General features: G+C 39.8%; 1 protein-coding gene across 6 annotated transcripts in view; it reads right to left on the bottom strand.

The window, feature by feature from the left end:
• ATXN7 (ataxin 7) overlaps positions 1 to 20,883 on the bottom strand; it is a 139,717-nt gene that overhangs the window by 103,218 nt on the left and 15,616 nt on the right. For 3 of the 6 annotated variants that reach the window (XM_077858217.1, XM_077858211.1, XM_077858215.1), the window contains exon 2: positions 3,372 to 3,470. The gene's annotated coding sequence lies outside the window, so the exon portion shown is untranslated. Of the gene's footprint in view, positions 1 to 3,371; positions 3,471 to 4,823; positions 5,036 to 5,069; positions 5,363 to 20,883 lie in introns of those variants that run through there. The other 3 variants (XM_077858214.1, XM_077858213.1, XM_077858212.1) reach the window with 3 other exon arrangements.

The raw sequence follows: 20,883 nt of genomic DNA on the forward strand, positions 1-20,883 counted from the left end.
TATTTTCAAGGAGAAACTCTAAATTAATTTTGTTTGAGACCTCTGTAGGATTGTCACAAAATTCTACTGCTGGGATTCCCAAAGCACCAGGCTCTCTTCAGTCTCATTCTTTCTCATGAAATATATGCAGCTATGTTTTACAGCTGCCAATAAAAGAGATTCTGAACTCCTTGGTTCAGCAGGCAACACCTTTCATTACCTCGCCCAACACCCTTTTTCCAGCTTTATCACCTATCAGTCCCCCTTACAAAGGCTCCTCTTGAGCTGAACAGGACCGAAAATATACATGCCTCAAATGTTTTTCTGCATGCCATTCTTTTTTTTTTTTAATTGAGGTAAAATTCACATAACATAAAATTCACAATTTTAACCATTTTAAAGTGTATAATAGAGTGGCATTTAGTATATTCACAGGGTGCTACATCATCACTATGTGGCTCTGGAGCTTTTTTACCACCCCAAAAGGAAACCCTGCACCCATTAAGCAGTCAGTCACTCCCCATCTCCCATCCCTCCCTCAGCCCCTAGAAACCACATCTGTTTTTGTCTCAATAGATTTGCCTATATTGGATATTTCACATAATTAAAACCACACAATATGTGGCCTTTTGTGTCTGGTCTCTCTCAGCATAATGTTTTCAAGATTCATCTATGCTGGAGCACGTATCTATAATTTATTCCTCTTTATGGCTAAAGAGCCCAGTGTGCGGATGTACCCCACTTTCTTCATCCATTCATCAGCGATGAGCATTTGGGTTGTTGCCACCTCTCAGCTACCACAAACAGTTGCATGCCATTATCTTTCCCTTCCTTCAGTTTTACCTGCTAAACAAAGTCAAGCCCTTACCTGAGTTTCAGATCAACTCCAACCCCCCACCACCATCAATCAGCCTGTCCGAAGTTCTCCTCTTTTCTGAATGACTTCTCTACTTCTATAGGTGACATAGCAAACTTCCAGCACACGGCAGAGCCCCCACGGACTTATTTAGGTTTATTCAAACTGTTTTCTTAAATTAGTTGCTAACATTGAAAAACTCATGAAAAATAATTGAAATCGAGTTCAGTTCCCTTAAAAATTTGCCTGGATTATTACACTAACCACAGCTGAACTGGTTTTTATCCCTGCCCCCTAGAGCCTATCTCAATAGCATGGCCGCAGCAGTTTTATTAAAACAGAAGTCAGAGCAAGTCATTCCTCTACTCAGAGCCTTCCAATGGCCTCCCACTCCTCACAGAATAAAAGCCACGGCCCGCTGGATGGCCTTGAACCTGACTTGATTTCCCACCTTTCTGCCTGCCCACGAACTCCAGCCCTCACCCTTCTTGGACAGCCCAGGAGGCTCCTGCTTTAGGCCTTTGCACGGAATGCGCAGGTCTCGCCTTCCCAAAGAGCCTACCCAGACCACCCTAATTTAACAACACTGCAGTGCCACCCCTCATCAGCACACCTGGTTCTCATTACCCTGACCTGCTTTGTCTAACCAATTATCATCATCTAGTATAACATATTTACTTACTTACTAGACTTTCTATTATCTGCTTCTTTCCATGAAAAAGTAGGTGGCACAATGGCAGGGACTTTTATCCCTTTGATTTACTAATTAATCCCCAATGCCCAGAGAGCACAGCATGACATAGGTGGGCACTCAAAAACCATTTGTTGAATGGGTATTGGGTCTATAATCTGCTGGCACTGAAAAGAGGCTGCCCTTTAAAACTGTCCATGATTTTGACAGTTCCTTCCAATTCTACCTGGCCCATTTCATTCCTCTACCTGTCTGGACCTGAGTCTGTCACACTTCTTCCTACAGACTGAGTTTGTTACACTTCTTCCTTTCCTGACCCTGGTCATTGACTTCCTGGTATCAAATTAATCTTTCCATCTGAATGTTATTCAAAAAAGGATGTCATAATTGTAGCCTGTGAAAACCACCTCTTAGTCTCTTGTCTTCCTGAAGGACAATCCCTCTGCTCATAGCAGAAGCTCAATAAACAACTACAGATTAAAAAGATCCTTTAGCATTTCTGTCAAATGTGTTTTCTCCCCACCTTCCCCACCCTAACCCAACCTCCACCACTACCAGTTGCTCACTACCATCTAGGAAAACGCTGCTTCTTTCTTGTCTGGTACTTTCCAGACATTCCACAATGAATGCCATCCTTTGTGATGACTTTAATGATCCCTGAAGGGTACTTCTGAATCGCTGGCCTTCCAGCTTTAGGTCAGAAAATTTTAAGGCCCCTTTTATTATTTTTTTTAAATTTTTTATTTATTTATGATAGTCACAGAGAGAGAGAGAGAGGCAGAGACACAGGCAGAGGGAGAAGCAGGCTCCATGCACCGGGAGCCCGATGTGGGATTTGATCCCGGGTCTCCAGGATCGCGCCCTGGGCCAAAGGCAGGCGCCAAACCGCTGCGCCACCCAGGGATCCCTAAGGCCCCTTTTAAAGGTAGGGACTCCAGAGCTATCCAGTCACTTGCTCTAAGTACCTAAACAGAACTGCTACATCCTTCCTGAAGCTCCAAAATGTTATCTTTGAAGATTCATGGTCATGTTGTTCAAAATGTTTCCATCTTTGCTACAGTTGCCTAAACCTGATTAAAGCACTGCATTTTTTGCCTAAATATACAAGCTGACCAATTTCAGAAGCTGAAACACCTTTGGTCTTCACTTTTTGAATCATGTTCAGTTTTAACCCTCAGCAACTCATCTTAAACTACTTAAGCTCCTTATTCCTTTCAGGAGTAGATGGAAAGGTGGATTTTTTTTCCTTCTTTTTTCACAGTACGTAAAACTTAGCACCCTCCTCCTCAAATAGTAAATGCACAACTGCAAATATGTAGTAAGAAACTCAATTAATAGTGATCTAGGACTGCTCATGAGCACACACTGCCTGGCAGTCTGGGCAAAGGCACAAGGCCCAGAGCATGTAGCTGAAGAACTCCTGCTTATTTTACAATTTGCTTAGGACCTTCCCAACTCTGAGTAGCTGGTTCTACATTGCTTGCAGACAGAGAAAACAGGAGTGAGGAAAAATAGAACTGAAGAGAAACACAAGGGCATGCCTTTGGACAAATTGTTAGGAAAAGGTAGATATGGACGGAGGGTAGGAAATGTTCCTATCTCCAAAATCCTCCTACAGTGTTGATAAGTGGAGGATGGTTACTTAGCACTTTTTCTTTTGACAAACACACACCTAATTATATTGTACTCTTAAATTCATTGAAACTTCATATTCAGGGTTATACTGAAGATCTTACGCAGATAACCTGAATTTTAAAAACTATCATCCTTTTATAAAAGTCAAACTCTATTATAACGAGAAGCATTGCATTTATTTGTCTGTGCTATGTTGGGATAGCCAATTACCTTTACTTTGGAGGGCAGACCAAAAATCCTAATCGATTTACCAGTGGATCTTCATCTGCTGTGATTGTGGAAGCTCTTTCTTCTTAATTCTGTTCAGATCTACAAAAACAGAAAAGGAAAAAAAGGATGAAACAATGGATAAAGCTAATCAGAAATCTACAATCTCATTAGTTGCCAGATGTTCCAAAATTATTATGTGTTTTGAAACGCCAAAGTGTTAAAATTAGAGGCACTTTACCAATTTTACAACAAATGTAATTCAGTTGTGTGGTTTTTTTTTTTACAGTGAATTTAATTGGCTATATTTACAATAACGTAAGAACAAATGACTATTCAATGTGTACATAGAGTCAGCCTCCTGGGGCTTAAAATTATTGTGTGTAATTTGCCACTAATGACTTTTCACTTAATTTTTGAAATGGTTATTCAGAAAGTCTGCTCCTGTGAAACCTGTCAGTATCACAAATTTAAAACATACACACAGACACACACACACACACGCTGAATGGAATTACTATTTGGAGAGCTCACTCTACCCTTTATTATTCAGCAATTTATAAAAGCAATTCATAACACTACAAATAGAAAGCAAAAATTCAATTAAACCATTCTCCTAAAAAGCACAAGGGAATTATGTGTTCCATCATGCACATATTTTCATACACATGCACACATACATATTTCAAGTAGAATGTGGCTACTATTAAAATTAATTTGGAGAGGAGCATGGAGTTCAGGAATCAAGAGAGTGAAGGTTAACAAATTAGAGTTAGAAAGCCAGTTTTCAAGTTTGACATGCAGCACAAGAGAAAGAACGGCAAATATAGGTAATGACACAGCTATGAAGCAGATGCTGCTAGGGTGTAGAGCACAAGGCAGGCTTACTTCATAAGAAAAATTCACTATTGATACATTTTTCTTCCTATAATCCTCACAAGCTATATACCAAGGTTGGGTGGCAAGAAGATTGTTTTAACTTTTATTTACTTTCATACTCTGAGATAGTAAGCCAAACATTTCTATGGTCTGAGACATCAGATAATAAAGCAACTCTGAAAGTCAGCAGTTGAAATTCTATGCCATGTTTCAAACATTTATTCATAATTATCTTTACTGGCTCTAAGTTATTCATGGATCACATCCATTCCCTCTCCCTTTTTAAAACAGTTTCGGTTTCATTCACCCACAAAATGTTATTCAGTAATGTAAGCGTTCAGTAATCATTCCTCCAATCTTTATAAGCCAGATGTGTCTCTTCTCTATATTTCTAATTCCTTCCTAGTGCCCTTTTAAAAATTTTCTCTGATTTCCATTTTAGTGTTCTTTTTCTGCCTTATTTCCAATAAAAGCCACTATCTAGCTTAACATGTCTGTCCAGAGCCAAAATTCATTTCTTTGCATCCTAAACACTTTACAGCTATGCAAAATCACTCAAAGGAAGCTACAAATTACCAGGATAGACAGCCAATAAAGATGTTATGTTAGAGATAACCATTCAGCCTGCTGACAGTGATTCCTTCAGAGTAGACTGGAGATGGAACAACACTGGCAGCAGATTAAACTCTGTGCTTGATAGGATTTCATTAGGTCAAGCTATGTTTCCATTTTCCATCAGGACACTCCAGGCATATCTCCAAAGTATCCAAGGAAGTCATCAGATTTTGGGTGCCATGAAATCGCCCCCAAGATAGCATTTACCTTTAAAAGAATTCCTCATTTACTAGCCTGCATACCTTAAAAATGCTTTAAGGGAGACTCTATTCTTAGAGGGAAAAAAAAGGTAGTGGCAGTTACTAAAAATAAGCAGTTAAAAATAGTAACTTCTCTTAGAATGGGGGCAGAAAGACAACTATCGTATGTTTGTATATGTCCTTTTTTATCTTCACAAGAATACTATTCTCAAAAGAGCTGTTGTTATGATCCCCATTTTACTATCAAGGAAACAGACTGAGAGAGGTCATAATTTGTTCAAGATTACCCAGTAAATAAACGGTTTGGAATTGGAACTAGAATGGAGGCCTATGATGTAATTTAGTTCCCTTACCAGTACACCATACTGTCTAAACAGCAACTTAATTTTGTTTTGCAAAGACAAAGAAATTGTTTTTTTTGTTTGTTTGTTTGTTTAATATTTTATTTATTTATTCATAGAGACAGAGAGAGAGAGGCAGAGACACAGGCAGAGGGAGAAGCAGGCATCATACAGAGAGAGAGCCTGATGTGGGACTCGATCCAGGGTCTCCAGGATCACGCCCTGGGCTGCAGGCGGCGCTAAACCGCTGCGCCACCAGGGCTGCCCAAAGAAATTGTTTAAGGGGAAGACTGAAGAGCATGTTCTAAGAATAGAAACATAAAACTGGACAGCTTTTATTCATTCACCACCTAATATGTAACAAATAGTCAATAAATATAATTTTTAATAAGATAATTTTTAAATGACTGAGATGGGAGAGAAAGAAATAAAAAAGATATAAGGGTGCCTGGGTGGCTCAGTCAGTTAAGCATCTGACTCCTGGTTTTGGCTCAGGTCATGATCATGGGGTCCTGGGATTGAGCCCCACATCAGACTCCACATTTAGCAGGGGAATCTGCTTGAGATTCTTTCCAAAATAAATAAATATATCTTTTAAAAAAGAAAAAAAAGATGTAACTTGAGTTTCTCCAAAGTCTTGAGAAGCATAAATCTATTTACTCTTTTTTTAGGAGCAGGGGGCAAGATTACAGAAGATGCCTTTCTTCTAAGAGCTGCCTAACCCATGGTGATCCTTTTTCTAACTACTATGCCATATTTTCTATGTTCTCAACTCTATGCCAAACGGTATTTATATTATGCAACTCCAAACTCCTCCTTTGTTTTGGCCAAAGTTGGACACATGACCTAATCTGAGACATTCCATTTGTTCTCCTTGGAACTAGAATTGGAATGAAGAGGGTCTACTCTGGTCTAGGCTGCAAGCTACCCCCATGCACTCTCAGTCTATAGGAAAAAGCCAGTCAGCAAAGAGAAGAATAAACACAGTGCTCAGAACAAATCTAACCTAGGAGGCCACTAAATCCCAGAGGATAGAAAGGGAACCAGTTCCTGTCACGGATGGGTCTTGAACTTCCCTGTCTCAGGTATGGTCTTCCAGAGGCCCAAAGCATTTCCTTCCCAAAGGGTTTAAGAATTCCACGGACCTATAAAGTAAAAGGCTCCCTCTTCTGAGCTTAAATGTTTTTTAATTGATTCTTGATAAGTGCAACAAAAATAATCTTGCTCAAGACAGCAAAAACTTTTGTTTTTAAAAGGGCAGATATCACCAGAATTTGTTGTAAAAAAAGGTTCTGTGGAATGCCCAAGGGTTTGGAAAAGTCCTTTCATTACCTTTAAACAGAGAAAAGTCCACACTGTTACATGAGCAGTGTTATATCAACATTTATAGAGAAAAGGCCTTATTTTCTAGAACATTTTTATGTACTTTTAAGACTCTGAGAGCCTCGCTGTAATCTGGATCACTTATTGTACAGTCAAGTATGTCAAAATTAAACAAAAATGCCCTAGCCATGATAGAAGAAAAGCAGGCCGAACTGAGTCACTCTTGTATCGAAGCATAACATGAATTTTTTTATTTCTTAAACCTTCTTAAAATCTAGGGGCTTGAACCCCTAAGCACCCTAGGTGCTTGGAAAGGGCACAAAAGGGAAAAGAACAGAGTAGAGAGGGCCCTGCAAGGAGGATAATACAAGTTCTAACTGGAGGGAAGGCCAGCTCCAATCTCTCCATTTTGCGCATGGAAAGACTGACAACCAACAGAGGTTTGCCCCATTTATTTACTCAATAAAAACGTGCTGAGCATGTGCTCCATGCCAGGTGCCATGCCTGGCACCAGAGCAACTCCATGTATAACCTCTGGGCTATCCTCTACTCTTTGACCCTCACTACAAACAAAGTCCACAGGCCTAAAACAGTCCACTTCACTGTCTCTATTACTTTAGTGATCTTAGGGGAAAAAAGGAATTTGTTGCTAATATTTAAAAGGTGGGAAGATTCACATAAAATTCCACATTTCCTTTTTCTCTTGGAAAGTTAAAAAATGTGGCCACCGGTGCCAGCTCTCCTGGGTGGGGATAACTGGGTGATGCTGTCAATGGGATGCCCCTTGCCACTCCCTGAGTACCTTCTTTTCAAAGTTCCCACCTGGCTGCATCACTTATTTTCCTTATACACCTATCTCCTGTGTGTGACGTTTAGCCTATGATGTTATCCTCAGGCTCTTTTACATGAAACACCACAGACCAAACATTTCCAAATCAGATTGCATGTTATCTGTAATTATTCAGCAATATGAATTAGCACGGCCCTGAGTTTACTCATTCTCTTCCTTGCTTTCACCCTGACAGGCTTTTTCCCTGTCAAAGCAAATTTAAAAATGAAACTCTATACTCCACACAATCTGACTTCTCAATGGTGCTAGATGTCCACCTCTTCAAAGACCAGCTGAAGTTCTCCCACTTACTGAGCTACAGGGTCTGCTCTCAAGGTCACTCCACTAAACACACAACTGCTAAACCAGGAGCTGACATCACTTACTAGTAAGGACTCCAACACCTCTGGCCTAGGTTTCAAGGAGATATTTTAGTCATAAGGCTTTCTTGACCCTCCATGAAACTCCATTAAAGCCTCCATTTTCTGTCAGTGCTTGGCACCAGAACATTTCCATACACATTCAGCCCTTCTCAGGAAAGATTTCAATATAGCCATTTCTCACTTCCCTTGCCATTTCAGGTCACATGGCTCTCCCATCTCAAGCCCCATCTTTCCCAGGCTTCACTGACAGGGCTCTCCTTCCATTTGGCTGAGGGGTAAGCCATTTGTCCATCAAGCATAACTATAGTACACTATTTCACCATTAGCTGAAGGAGAAACAAAAATATAATTGTCAATAATTCCCCAGGTTGTGTAAAACGTTTGCTCAAGCCAGTAGATTTGCAGGTCTAAAGCAGAGTCCAGTAACAGTGGCTGACATTCACTAAGCACTACTTGCTAAGTGCCCAGTTTCAACACAGTAAACCCTTTAAATACATTCTCACCTAATCCTCCCGGTTCTATGATGTAACAACTTTTACTATCCTCCTTTACCAGAAAAAAATACTGAGACTTGTGAGATGAGGCCCCAAAGGGGTAGAACTGTGGCAACTGCATACTAAAGTGGAGCTGAAAACCATTCCTTCTACTGCTACCCTGCACAGCAATTCTTACCTCTTTCCTCCACACTGCTGTTCCTGCCATCCTAAACTACTTCCTACCTTCCAAGTAACTCCCATCCAGCCTTTAAAACAAACTCTGATAAACCTCTTCAGGTCATCACACCTACATCCCTAAGTGGGCTTCTTAGAGGCAGGGTCTGCAACATTTCACCCTCATACCCCCAGGGCCTGATATTCTAAGTGTTAATGCCTGCTGAATAGAATTGAATTCAATGAAACCACTGGGTCTGACAAGCTACCCAACCACTCAAGATAATGTGGGCCTGGGGTGGGATGTTCCTGCCTTGCTGAGAACTTGCAATTAGGCCTGAGCAATACATAGCTGTTGTGGCATCTACCCACACTCTTCCCAACCAAGTCCACCTATAGACGAAAAAGGGGAAGGAAGGATGAAAAGTAAAGTCCATGATGCCTTACTGTCCTCTTGACAGGGCAATAAAAAGTCTGTGGTGTTGACAGGGAAAAGGAAGGCCTGTGAGGGACAGAAAGGGTTTCTCCCCCAATATCTGCCAGGGGGACATCAATCTCCTGATCCTGGAGTAGGGTTATAGAATTCTAAAATCCACATAAATATACTCAGTCAAATCATTCTTTGCTACTCTAACACAGTCCTTTAGGAATGATGTCAAATAAATGAACAGCTAGCAAGTATTTAACTCTGGAGGCATACTTATTAACACTACCAATAACAGTAACAACTTTTACTGAGTGTCTATTCTGGGCCAGCCCCTGTGCTAAGTACTTTACATGCACTGTCCTGTTTAATTTTCACCACAGCCCTATGAAGAACGTTTAGAAGTGAGGAAATGGAGGTATAAAGTAGTTAAATGGCTTGCCTAAAGGTCACTACCAAATGGCTCACAATAGAAGCAGTTCCTAGTACAATAAATATGTAATTTTTATCAACAATGCCTGCAGGGTTTTTTTGTTTGTTTCGTTTTGTTTGTTTGAACTTTTCTACCCTTCCTCCTTAAGTAAGGCCAGGTAAATAAAAGCAGGCGGGGCTACCTACTGCAACTTTTACTAGCTTCTCTAAAAGATCCAGGGAAAGTCCTTCCTCTTCTGTTAAGCCTTTTAAATATTATTTGTGATAAAGATTGCCAATGCCAACCTGTATCCACATTCTTCATCTTCCTGAACACACAATTAGACTAAATTTCCCAATTTCCATTGCAGTAAGATGTAGCTATGTGAGTCCTAAAATATGAAGAGATGTTGGGTTCCACTTCTAGGCTTGATCCATGTAAACCTCTTTGTTTTGATCCTCAGTCTCTCATAACCTAGGTTAGTAAAATGGAGAGGGCTCCAAGCCCCTAGAGGGCAGAGCCACAAAACTTCAACCCTTAATAACTAGGTAGAGAAGAGTCTCCTTGCCAACCCATACTGAGCTGTGACCTGAGAGAGAAATGAACATGTATTAAGCTACTAAAGTTTTAGGTAGCAATAGTCAGGCCACCCTAATACAGTATTAGTATTGTTGTCTAATAAGGCTTTTACTTACACAGTTTATTCATTTCTCACTATGAGGTAGGTATCATCTGCATTTTATAAGTGACAGAACTAAGGGTCAGAGATCAATAATCTTGTCCTCCTCTGAACAACTACAGCATTTACAATCTGAAGGATCTATTTGGTAATTACTTATGGATTGCCTTATTATATATGTTGGTAGATTGGTAGGGCATTGATGGGTAGGGCAGTTTTCACTCCTGTAGTTAGCTGATTTTTTCTTCTACTTATAACTGGTTTTCCAGAGAGCTGTTAATGGGTGGGGTAGGTCCTATATCCCTATACTCCATATCACTTCACACATTGCCTCATGAACATACAAATTAATCTAAAAATCTATATTCTTTAAATTATCTACTTATATATAAATTAACATACATGTATCTTAATAGATACATTCTGTTTGGGGCAGAAGGGCTCTTAAATAAATCTGACCAAGAAGGGCAGCCAGGTGGCTCAGCGGTTTAGTGCCGCCTTTGGCCCGGGGCATGATCCTGGGGTCCCGGGATTGAGTCCCACATCAGGCTCCCTGCATGGAACCTGTTTCTCCCTCTGCCTATGTCTCTGCCTCTCTCTCTCTCTCTCTCTGATGAATAAATAAAATCTTTAAAAAAAAAATCTGATCAAGAAAATTGTCTTACGTGCTACAGAGTTACTTACTACATTTTTATACAGTGCCTGGCATACAGTTGATGATCAATAAATGATGGCTTCCCTCTTCCTCTATCCCAACCACTACTTCAAGTACAATCATGCTGCTTGATGAAAATAAGGATGATCAGAAGAAAATGTTAAAGTGGTAGGGAGCCGGGTGCCTCAGTGGTTTAGGCCTCTGACTTTGGCTCAGGTCATGATCTCAGGGTCCTGCGATTGAGCTCCCTGTTCAGCAAAGAATTTGCTTCTCCCTCTCCCTTTCCCTCTGCCCCTCCCTCTGCCCCTAACGTTGCTGTATCATCACTCCAGCTCGCATGCTGGCACTCTCTCTCTCCTTCTCATAAATAAATAAATAAATAAATAAATAAATAAATAAATAAATAAATAAATAAATCCTTTTAAAAAGAAAAAATGTTAAAGTGGTAAGTAGAGGTTGATTTTAACTACAAAGAATAGTTTCCTATGGGGAGGAAGACTAAAACATTAGGAGCTAGAACCAAATGAAAATCAATTGCCAATTACAAGAGTATCTCATTTATAAAAATCTGTTCTGACACGGTCTTCAGAAACATGAATTCTGGGCAAGCCAACCGGTGAGTGCTCACATCTCCCCTTCATTGCTAGTGAGCTGCAGAATGGTGCTTGGGGACTCACCTTCTATTTGCTCAGTTCATAGGTCTGGCCATATTGGATTCCCTAGAACTATGATATCATTATTCGTAGCAAAACACTAATGTGTCCTACAGCATCTAGCATATTTTTTATATTTTGTTAGAAAACAACATACAGTCATCTGAGGAAGATTTGTTCCTTCTGAGGCTGTTTGTTCCCATCCTTCATCTACCACAGTAAGACAGTATTAACAAGATGCAGACACTGGCCTTCATATGGTGACATTTCACACTAACCACATACAGAAGGTCCCTGACTTAACAATGTTTTGACTTAATGATTTTTCAACTTTACAATGGTGTGAAAGTAATATACATTCAGTAGAAATCATACTTACAATTTTGGATTTGGATCTTTTCCCAGGCTAGCTATATGTGGTATGACACTCTCGTGATGCTGGGCAGCAGCAGCACCACAGCTTCCAGTCAGCCATGCAATCATGAGGGTCAACAACCCACACACTGACAAACATTCTGTACCTATAGTCATTCTGGTTTTCACTATCAACACGATATTCAATGAACTACATGAGATAGTAACATTTTCTTATAAAATAGGCTTTATGTTAGATGATTTTGCACAACTGTAGGCTAATGTAAGCAGGTTTAAGGTATACTGGGCTAAGCCATGTTAAGTGGGTTAGACTGTTTTTTTTTTTATTTTATTTTTTTTAAGATTTTGGGTAATCTCTACACCCAACATGGGGCTCAAACTCACAACCCTGAAATCAAGAGTCACATGCTCTACCAACACTCTACTGACGGCCAAGAACCCCAGGTTAGATGTTTGGTTTTTGTTTGTTTGTTTTTACGATTTTATTTATTCATTCATGAGAGACACAGAGAGAGGCAGAGACATAGGCTAAAGGAGAAGCAGACTCCCCATGGGGAACCTGATGTGGAAATCGTGGAAATCGATCCCAGGACCCCGGGATCGAGATCTGAGCTGAAGGCAGACACTCAACCGCTGAGCCACCCACGCGCCCCAGGTTAGGTGTTTTAAATGCATCTTGGAACAACTTATGATGGGTTTATTGGGACATAACCCCATTATAAGTCGAGGAAGATCTAGCAATTCTTTCATTAATTAATGTAAATATTTAAATTGCTGTTCATGCAAATATCATGTCCCAAAGAGTCTCTCTCTGCAAAGCTCTTTCAAGAAGAAATGAACACAAATGAGTGTCACTTTATTTGGTAAAACTAAAGTATACACTTGGTTTTCTTACTCCTGCTCGGTAAACAGTTGCAATATTTAACTTAACTTGCTGATGGAATGGGCTTTTCCCGGGGTAATTTTCCCTTTAACGTTGCTGTATCATCTGTAACAGTAGGCAATAAGGTTAATGCTATAATCAGCTATTACCTCGGTACATACGACTTTAGCTGCTGTTCAAATATAGCAACAGAGTATAGGACAACCAAGCAAGAAAAGTACAGGTTTGAAAATTAGTGAATCAAACTCTGGACAACAACTTATTTTAAAATAAATATGTTTTTAAATGTTTAACATTGATGCTCTTTTTAAAATAAAATTCTTTTAAAAATGAATGAAAAATGCCAATCTCAAAAAAATCACATTTATGTAACATTCCCAAAATGACAAAATTAGAGTTGGAGAACAGATTAGTGGTTGCCAGAAGTTAGGGACTATATGGGTAACATGAATGACTAAAACCATTAGAGGACAGCATCAGGAGATTTTTGTGGTGCTGGAATAGCTCTGTATCTTGTTTGTAGTAGTGGTTATACAAATCTACATGAGATAAAATTACACAGAACTACACACATACTCTATACCAATGTCACTTTCCCAGTTTTGGTATTGAATTGTAGTTGGGAAAGATGTAACTTATGGGAGAAACTGGGTGAAGAGTAACCAGGTCCTCTCTGAACTGTCTTTGCAACCTGTGAATATTTAATTATTTCAAAATAAAAAGTCAAAAATAACTAAAAGTATGTTAGATTATAAACAGACTTCAAAGAATAATTTATGCAACCTATAAGATTAAATAAAACCCAAGCCTGTGCAATTATTTTTTTATCATCTGATTTTCCATTTGGTATACAAACTACAGATAATCTTAATAGAGGCAAGAGTAGAAATGAAGTAGGTTTTTTAATTGGTTTTGCTGTCAGGATGGTTACTGTTCATGACAATGTGAGTAATATCGAGCACTTGGGCAGCAAATATCTGGACTTTTTACAAAAGGCAAGTAGTACACAATGTAAAAAAATACAAATATATTTAAAGGCTTATCTTAAAATCCATTAAAGACATTAAAAAAATAGAAAGCAAAAAAAAAGTCATGGAACGGCATACTTGAAACTTAAAAATAAAAAACATATTTTCTGATTTCTGTATGCTAATGAAGATAATCTGCAAAATACATTATTAGACTCAATGTGATTACCAAACAAGAGATTTTTTTTTTTAATGTACACATGGGAATAGTTTCTACAATTCAAATTATCTCTGGCTAAATTCATATGAATTGCTGTAATACACCAATAATAAATAAGAGACAAAAAGAATTCCAGAAGCCGGGAGATGCAAATGAAACAAAGCCAGTACAAGTTATTCTCACTAGGGTTTTAGACAGAAATCTTTTTATCACTGATTAAATGTAACATTCTGGGACTACATCAAAAACATGACTCTCTGATTCCATGTATCTCACACCTAAGCTGGCTCCACACTGGCTCATCATAACTCGGAATCTAAAGAGAGGCTGGCAGCACTTCATAAATACCTTCCTGTTCGCTCCTTTCTACAGTGATGCAATTTGACCTACATTTCCAGTGCCCATTGAAACTTCATAGGAGGGGGAAGAGGAGAGTTTTTCATTTCTCCTACCCTCTGATTAACTAGGACAGCAAATGCCACTCAGGGGACTGCTACCAGGCAGAAGCAAAGGGGAAAAAAAGTCATGCCGGTAGAAAATTCCACAGGAGAACATTTAAAAATCCTGCATTCTCTGATTCTGCAAATAAACTGTCATGGCTTTACAAGATGACAGCAAAGAAGAGTTGTCCCACTTTACACCATAATCAGCCTAGAACACCAAGGGCTTTTATTTACTTTAGGCTCCCAGCATGATGAAAATTAAACTTGAACTACAGACTCTTGTCCTTGCCACCATCTTTTTGTAAAAATAAGCTTTCAATTTTAGAATGATGCTAAGTTTACAGAGAGTTGTAAAGACTCTACATTGTTCCTATATACCCTACACCCCGTTTCCCCTATTGTTAACCTCTCCCGTTGGTGTGCTACATTTGTCACAACTAATAAACCAATATTGACACATTAAGTCCATACTTTATTCAGATTTCCTTAGTTTTTGCCTAATGTTCTTTTTCTGTTCCAGAATCCCATCCAGGATATCACGTTACATTTAGTTGTCATATCTCTTTACTCCTTTTTAGACTGACAATTTCTCATACCTTTTTGATGACCCTGACAGCAGTTTTGAGGAGTACTAGTTAAATATTTATAGAAAGTCTCAATTTTCTAAAGGTTTTCTCAAGATTCTAATGGGATTATTAATTTTGAGGAGGAAGACCACAGAGGTAAAGTGCCATTCTCATTACATCATATCAAGTGAACACTTATCATTGTTCATGCTAACTTGATCATCTGGCTGGGGTAGTGTTTGTCAAGTTTCTCCACTGAAAAGTTTCACACCCCCTTTCCATACTATTCTCTTTGGAAGGATGTCATTAAGCACAGCCCACATTTAAGGGATGGATAGTTATGTTTCACCTCCTTTTGGAGGATTATTGACACTAATCATTGGAATTCTTCTACATGGAAGATTTATCTATTCTTTCCTATTTGCTTACCCATTCAATCATTTATTTACATCTGTATGGACACACATATTTTCCTTTTATATTAATGTTTTATTATATTTTTACATATTTATATTATCATTATTACATATTATATGTATATTGATTGTATCTTTTATTTATCTTTATTTTATATCTTGAGTTACAATTTTTTTTAAAGATTTTATTTATTCATTCATAGAGACACAGAGAGAGAGAGGGGCAGAGGAACAGGCAGAGGGAGAAAGGCTCCATGCAGGGAGCCCAATGTGGGACTCGATTCAGGGTCCCCAGGATCACACCCCAGGCTGCAGGCGGCACCAAACCACTGCGCCACCGGGGCTGCCCTTGAGTTACAATTTTAAATGATATTATTTGTTTAAATTGTCCCACCTTGGACCCACTAGGAGCTCTTTCAGGCTCCTGTGTTCATTTGACATACCCCATTATTGTGTGTTTTGTGTTTTGTTTTAACACTTTTGTGCTTTCTGGGATTAGAAGATGCTCCAGGCTCAACTTGCTTATTCCCTGCCCCCGCCATAGAATTAAGTCATGTCTAGTTCCTTTTACTGGAGAATGGAACTAGAAACCAAGGTCTGGGGATCCCTGAGTGGCTCAGCGGTTGAGTGCCTGCCTTCAGCCCAGGGTGTGATCCTGGGGCCCGGGATCAAGTCCCATGTCAGGCTCCCCGTATGGAGCCTGTTTCTCCCTTTGCCCATGTCTCTGCCTCTCTCTCTTTCTCTCTGTCTCTCATGAGTAAATAAATAAAATCTAAAAAAAAAAAAAAAAGGAAAGAAAGAAACCAAGGTCTGGGCATTGGGTCTTACCAGAGTCTTTGAATGTTTTACACTTTAAAATTTCCACACATGAACTACTTCTATAATAAATTAATATAATTACTTCTTTAAGTATCTTCATTATGTACTCTAACATGATAAATCATAGAGAATACTTAGTAATCAAACTACCATCTGACTGGCCACGTTTCAGGTTTGATATGTCCAATAAATGCCTCACCATAATGAAGTTCCCCCTCCCCCACAAAAATAAGATTTTTTTTTCTGTTGTTATGGGGGAGGGAGAAGAAGTCTAGATTTACTTTTTTCTTTTAAGATTTTATTTATTTATTCACGACAGACACAGAGAGAGAGAGAGAGAGAGGCAGAGACACAGGCTCCATGCAGGGAGCCTGACGTAGGACTCCCTGGTCTTCAGGATCAGGCCCTGAGTTGAAGGCGACACTAAACCACTGAGCCACCCAGGCTGCCCAGAAATCTACATTTAAATGCAGCATGCTTGCTGCTCTATGCAAGAAGGTCTCCTCTCCTTCCTCCTTCATTACCATTACAAGGTTTGCCAACCCTGAATTACCTGAACTAAAGGAAAATACAAATACAGTTGGATCTGGCTTTGAAATAGATTAGTGATGAGTTATGACAGCAACTACACCTTCCTATTTATGGTTTGTTTATTTTAACATTACACATAGCTTTTCTTCGTTGAAACTAAACTAATTGGGGATACCTGGGTGGCTCAGCAGTTTAGCGCCTGCCTTTGGCCCAGGATGTGGTGGTCCTGGAGTCCGGGGATTGAGTCCCACATCGGGCTCCCTGCATGGAGCCTGCTTCTCCCTCTGCCTGTGTTTCTGCTTCTCTCTCTGTCTCATGAATAAATAAAGTCTTTAAAAAAAAAACTAAACTCATTAACCCAAAACAAGGACAGAGCCAGGAGCTTCTTAAGCAGTGGGGGCACCCAGAGGGAAGCAAATATATTTCTGTAGATAACAACTCTACAGACAGGAGTCAATCCCCTGCAACACACAGGAAAATTCGTCACCTCAGACTCTAACCGTTAGTCTGTGTAAACATGCTATGCTAATAAAATCTTTAGTGACCTCAGATTTGTTTTTTGGGGTTCTTTTTTAGTAGAAAACAGGCTGGGGCCAGCCCCTAATACTGCTTTTCTCTGTCATCCTTTTCTCACTCATTCTGATTAAGATTTATAGTCCATAAATATTTCCTTGAGCCTCTACTATGTACTAGGCAGCACACTATGCCTGGTGCTTTCAATTAATCCAATAGACTAGAAAAACAATTAAGAGCCCTAGTTCCCATTTTTACCTCCAGCAGAGCTGCTGAAATTGCTGGAAAGTAAGTCAGCCTTTTACAATGCTAAAGGAACAAAATGGTTTGGAGAAGCACATGGTTTAATGCCTACTTCTACAGCTGTCTGATAGCAACACCTTAGAAAGATCCTAACTTCCTTATCTGTAAATTAGACACAATCAAACTACTTCCCAGGGATAATGCACGGAAAGCACAGCCCTAGCACATACCATGGGTTCTATAAGTATCAGCTCAGGTTCACATTTCATCATAAACACATCTAGGAAACACTAGGACTGCTCCAGTAAAATGGCTCATTGTCTTCTTTTCATTGTTATTTTATTATCTTTGTAAACACTGAAATCACAATCTTAAAAAAAAAAAAAGTCAGTTCCTCCTGTGTCCCAGTCAACCTGTCTTTGATAAACAATGCACATTCACTCAAGAAACATGGGCCAGAAATTGACAAAAAATAGATATTGATAACAGTAACAGCTAACATTGCCTAAAAGCTTATTTTGTGCCAGGTACTGCATGGATGTTGCACAATAAGCCTATGAGGTAGACATTTTAATTAACCCTAATTTCCAAATGAAAAGCTGAGGCTATAGAGGTGAAAGTAAAGTGACTTGTATGAGGTTGCTACCCATCTAGGCTAGGCAATCTACCCTCACAGAAAGACAATAACAATAGAATTATACCAAACAACTGAACATAAACATCCATTCCTTACCCCATGCTGCTAATTCCTTTTTCATAACACTACTGTGCTGGGTTGTACAGTGGAATGAAAGAACTAAAATGCTTACTTTGTTCCAGAGATGCAAAATGAGAGAAAAGCTATGAACACCCTGGCCCCTAATGGGGACTCCAAATTGGGACTTCTTACTTTCAAAATATTTTCAATAAATAAAAAACTCATTGATGTTTCCCTACAGCATTTTACAGCACATTAGCAACTCCTTGGCCTACCCTGCAAGGCTTGTCACTCTCTACCCCAGTTCTTGCGTTGGGGCATTTGTACTACTTTTGGCTTCAGGGCCCAGCTAACTTCTTCAGGATAGTTTAGAAGTCACTTGACCCTGGGGAGGGGTAGAGCCGTGAAGAAGTCACTTACCCCTTCACCTAAATGGGAGTTAATCCCACACTTCAATTCCCGAAAAGTGATTTAAACCTGCTTCTTCATGAATGTCAATATCTTCAGAATAGGCATCCATACTACTACCTGCATCAAAGACCTTCTCCCCTACAGGTTTTACCCCCAGGAATCTTCTGTCACTCCTTTTCCCCCAGGAAAAGGTATGGAGAAAAGCAATCAGTTTTTGGAATTAAACAGATCATTATTTAAATCCTGTTTCTTTTTTTTTTTTTTTAACATTTTATTTATTTATTCATGAGAGACACAGAGAGAGAGACAGAGACAGAGACATAGGCAGAGGGAGAAGCAGGTCTCATGCAGGAAGCCTGATGTGGGACTCGATCCCAGAGTCCTGGGATTATGCCTTGAGCCAAAGGCAGACACTCAACCACTGAGCCACCCAAGCGTCCCTAAATCCTGTTTTCTATTTACAAACTGTGTGACTTCAAGCAAGTCATCTCACCTCTATAATGAAGTTCAGTTGAGGAGATAACAGATAAAGCATAGTGACTAACTTGTACTAACTGCCATTATTATGCCCATTCTACATGGTAAGAAATTAAACCCTAATTAGCATGATACCAAAAGCCACAGAGCTGGTGAGTGATAGGGGTCAGGGCTAAAAGCCAGTTCTCTTTCTTTCTTTCTTTCTTTCTTTCTTTCTTATAGGCACACAGTGAGAGAGAGAGAGAGAGAGAGAGAGAGGCAGAGACACAGGCAGAGGGAGAAGCAGGCTCCATGCACCGGGAGCCTGACGTGGGACTCGATCCTGGGTCCCCAGGATAGCACCCTGGGCCAAAGGCAGGCGCTAAACCACTGCGCCACCAGGGATCCCCTCTATAATTCTTTATTGAGCACTATTACTAAACACCATGCTTGGCACTGAAGACATAGCTCTCATAGCACTTATGAAGGCACCCATCAAAAGTTTACACTAATAAGTTTTAAAGTATTTGAGGGAGAAGAGGAAAGTACCTGTCTATATACGGGTTTTAGAATAAGTAAAAAGATCCCTGGATTTTGTCTGGAAGGTCAGGGAAGGATCCTGTGAAGAGGCAGCATTTAAACTGGGACCAGTGGGATCCTGAGTGGCTCAGCTGTTGGGCGTCTGCCTTCAGCTCAGGGTGTGATCCCGGGAGTACCAGGATGGAGTCCTGCATCGTGCTCCCTGCGTAGAGCCTGCTTCTCCTCCCTCTGCCTATGTCTCTGCCTCTCTCTGTCTCTTGTGAATAAATAAATAAAATCTTTTAAAAAAATAAAAATAAAATAAATAAACTGGAACCAGGAGGCAAAAAAGGTGTTCTGAAATGAAGTGGAGCAGGCATCCCAGGCAAAGGGAATTTCAAGAGAAGACTCTAATAATGGTTTGACTGAAGAACTAAAGGCCAGGCCACCTGAGGAGGCTGGAGAGGTGGGGCCAGATCAGAGGACCACAGAGGGACATGATAGATAAGGGTTTGAATGTCAGGCATCCTTAGAGCAAAGGGGAGACGGGCTGCTCTGGCTGAAATAAATAAGGCTCATTCTGAACCCAGTTCCTTGAGCTTGGGGCCCTTTGGTATCTTTTTATCATCTGTATTTCTAAAACATGGCAAGTGTAAACTTTTGATAAATATTTGTGAGCTATAGGAATCTCTGGTAAAGACACATTGAGTAAACCACTTCTCCCTCTTATTAATCCTACAGCTGATGCTTCTATTAAAGGAACTATCAATGATTATTATAGTTGGGTGTGGACCTCTTCACTGGTCTTAAGTTTTGGGAAGCAAAGTATCTTATTTACCGTTTAATCTCTAAAAGCCAAGTGCTCAATAAAGTCATGGGTTGAAACAGATCCTCTTTTAATAGCTTAAAATCTCTTCTTGGGATCCCTGGGTGGCGCAGCGGTTTGGCGCCTGCCTTTGGCCCAGGGCGCAATCCTGGAGACCTGGGATCGAATCCCACGTCGGGCTCCTAGTGCATGGAGCCTGCTTCTCCCTCTGCCTGTGTCTCGGCCTCTCTCTCTCTCTCTCACTGCGTGCCTATCATAAAAAAAAAAAAAAAATCTCTTCTTATATTTCTAGATTGGCTGAGTAAGAATCTTCATGCCAATTTATCCACCTTAAATAGATCTGAAGGGATAATATGCAAGGAGTTAAAAAAAAAAGTTCCACTTTCCTTTTGCAGCCTAACTTTTTAAAAATATATATTTCATTTTTAAGTAATCTTACACCCAATAGGTCTTTTCTTTTTTTAAAGATTTTATTTATTTATTCATGAGAGACACACAGAGAGAGAGAGAGAGGCGCAGAGACACAGGCAGAGTGAGAAGCAGGTTCCATGCAAGGAGCCGGATGTGGGACTCGATCCTGGGTCTC

The sequence above is a fragment of the Canis aureus genome, chromosome 19, assembly GCF_053574225.1.
Source record: "Canis aureus isolate CA01 chromosome 19, VMU_Caureus_v.1.0, whole genome shotgun sequence".
NCBI classification, from domain to species: Eukaryota; Metazoa; Chordata; class Mammalia; order Carnivora; family Canidae; genus Canis; species Canis aureus.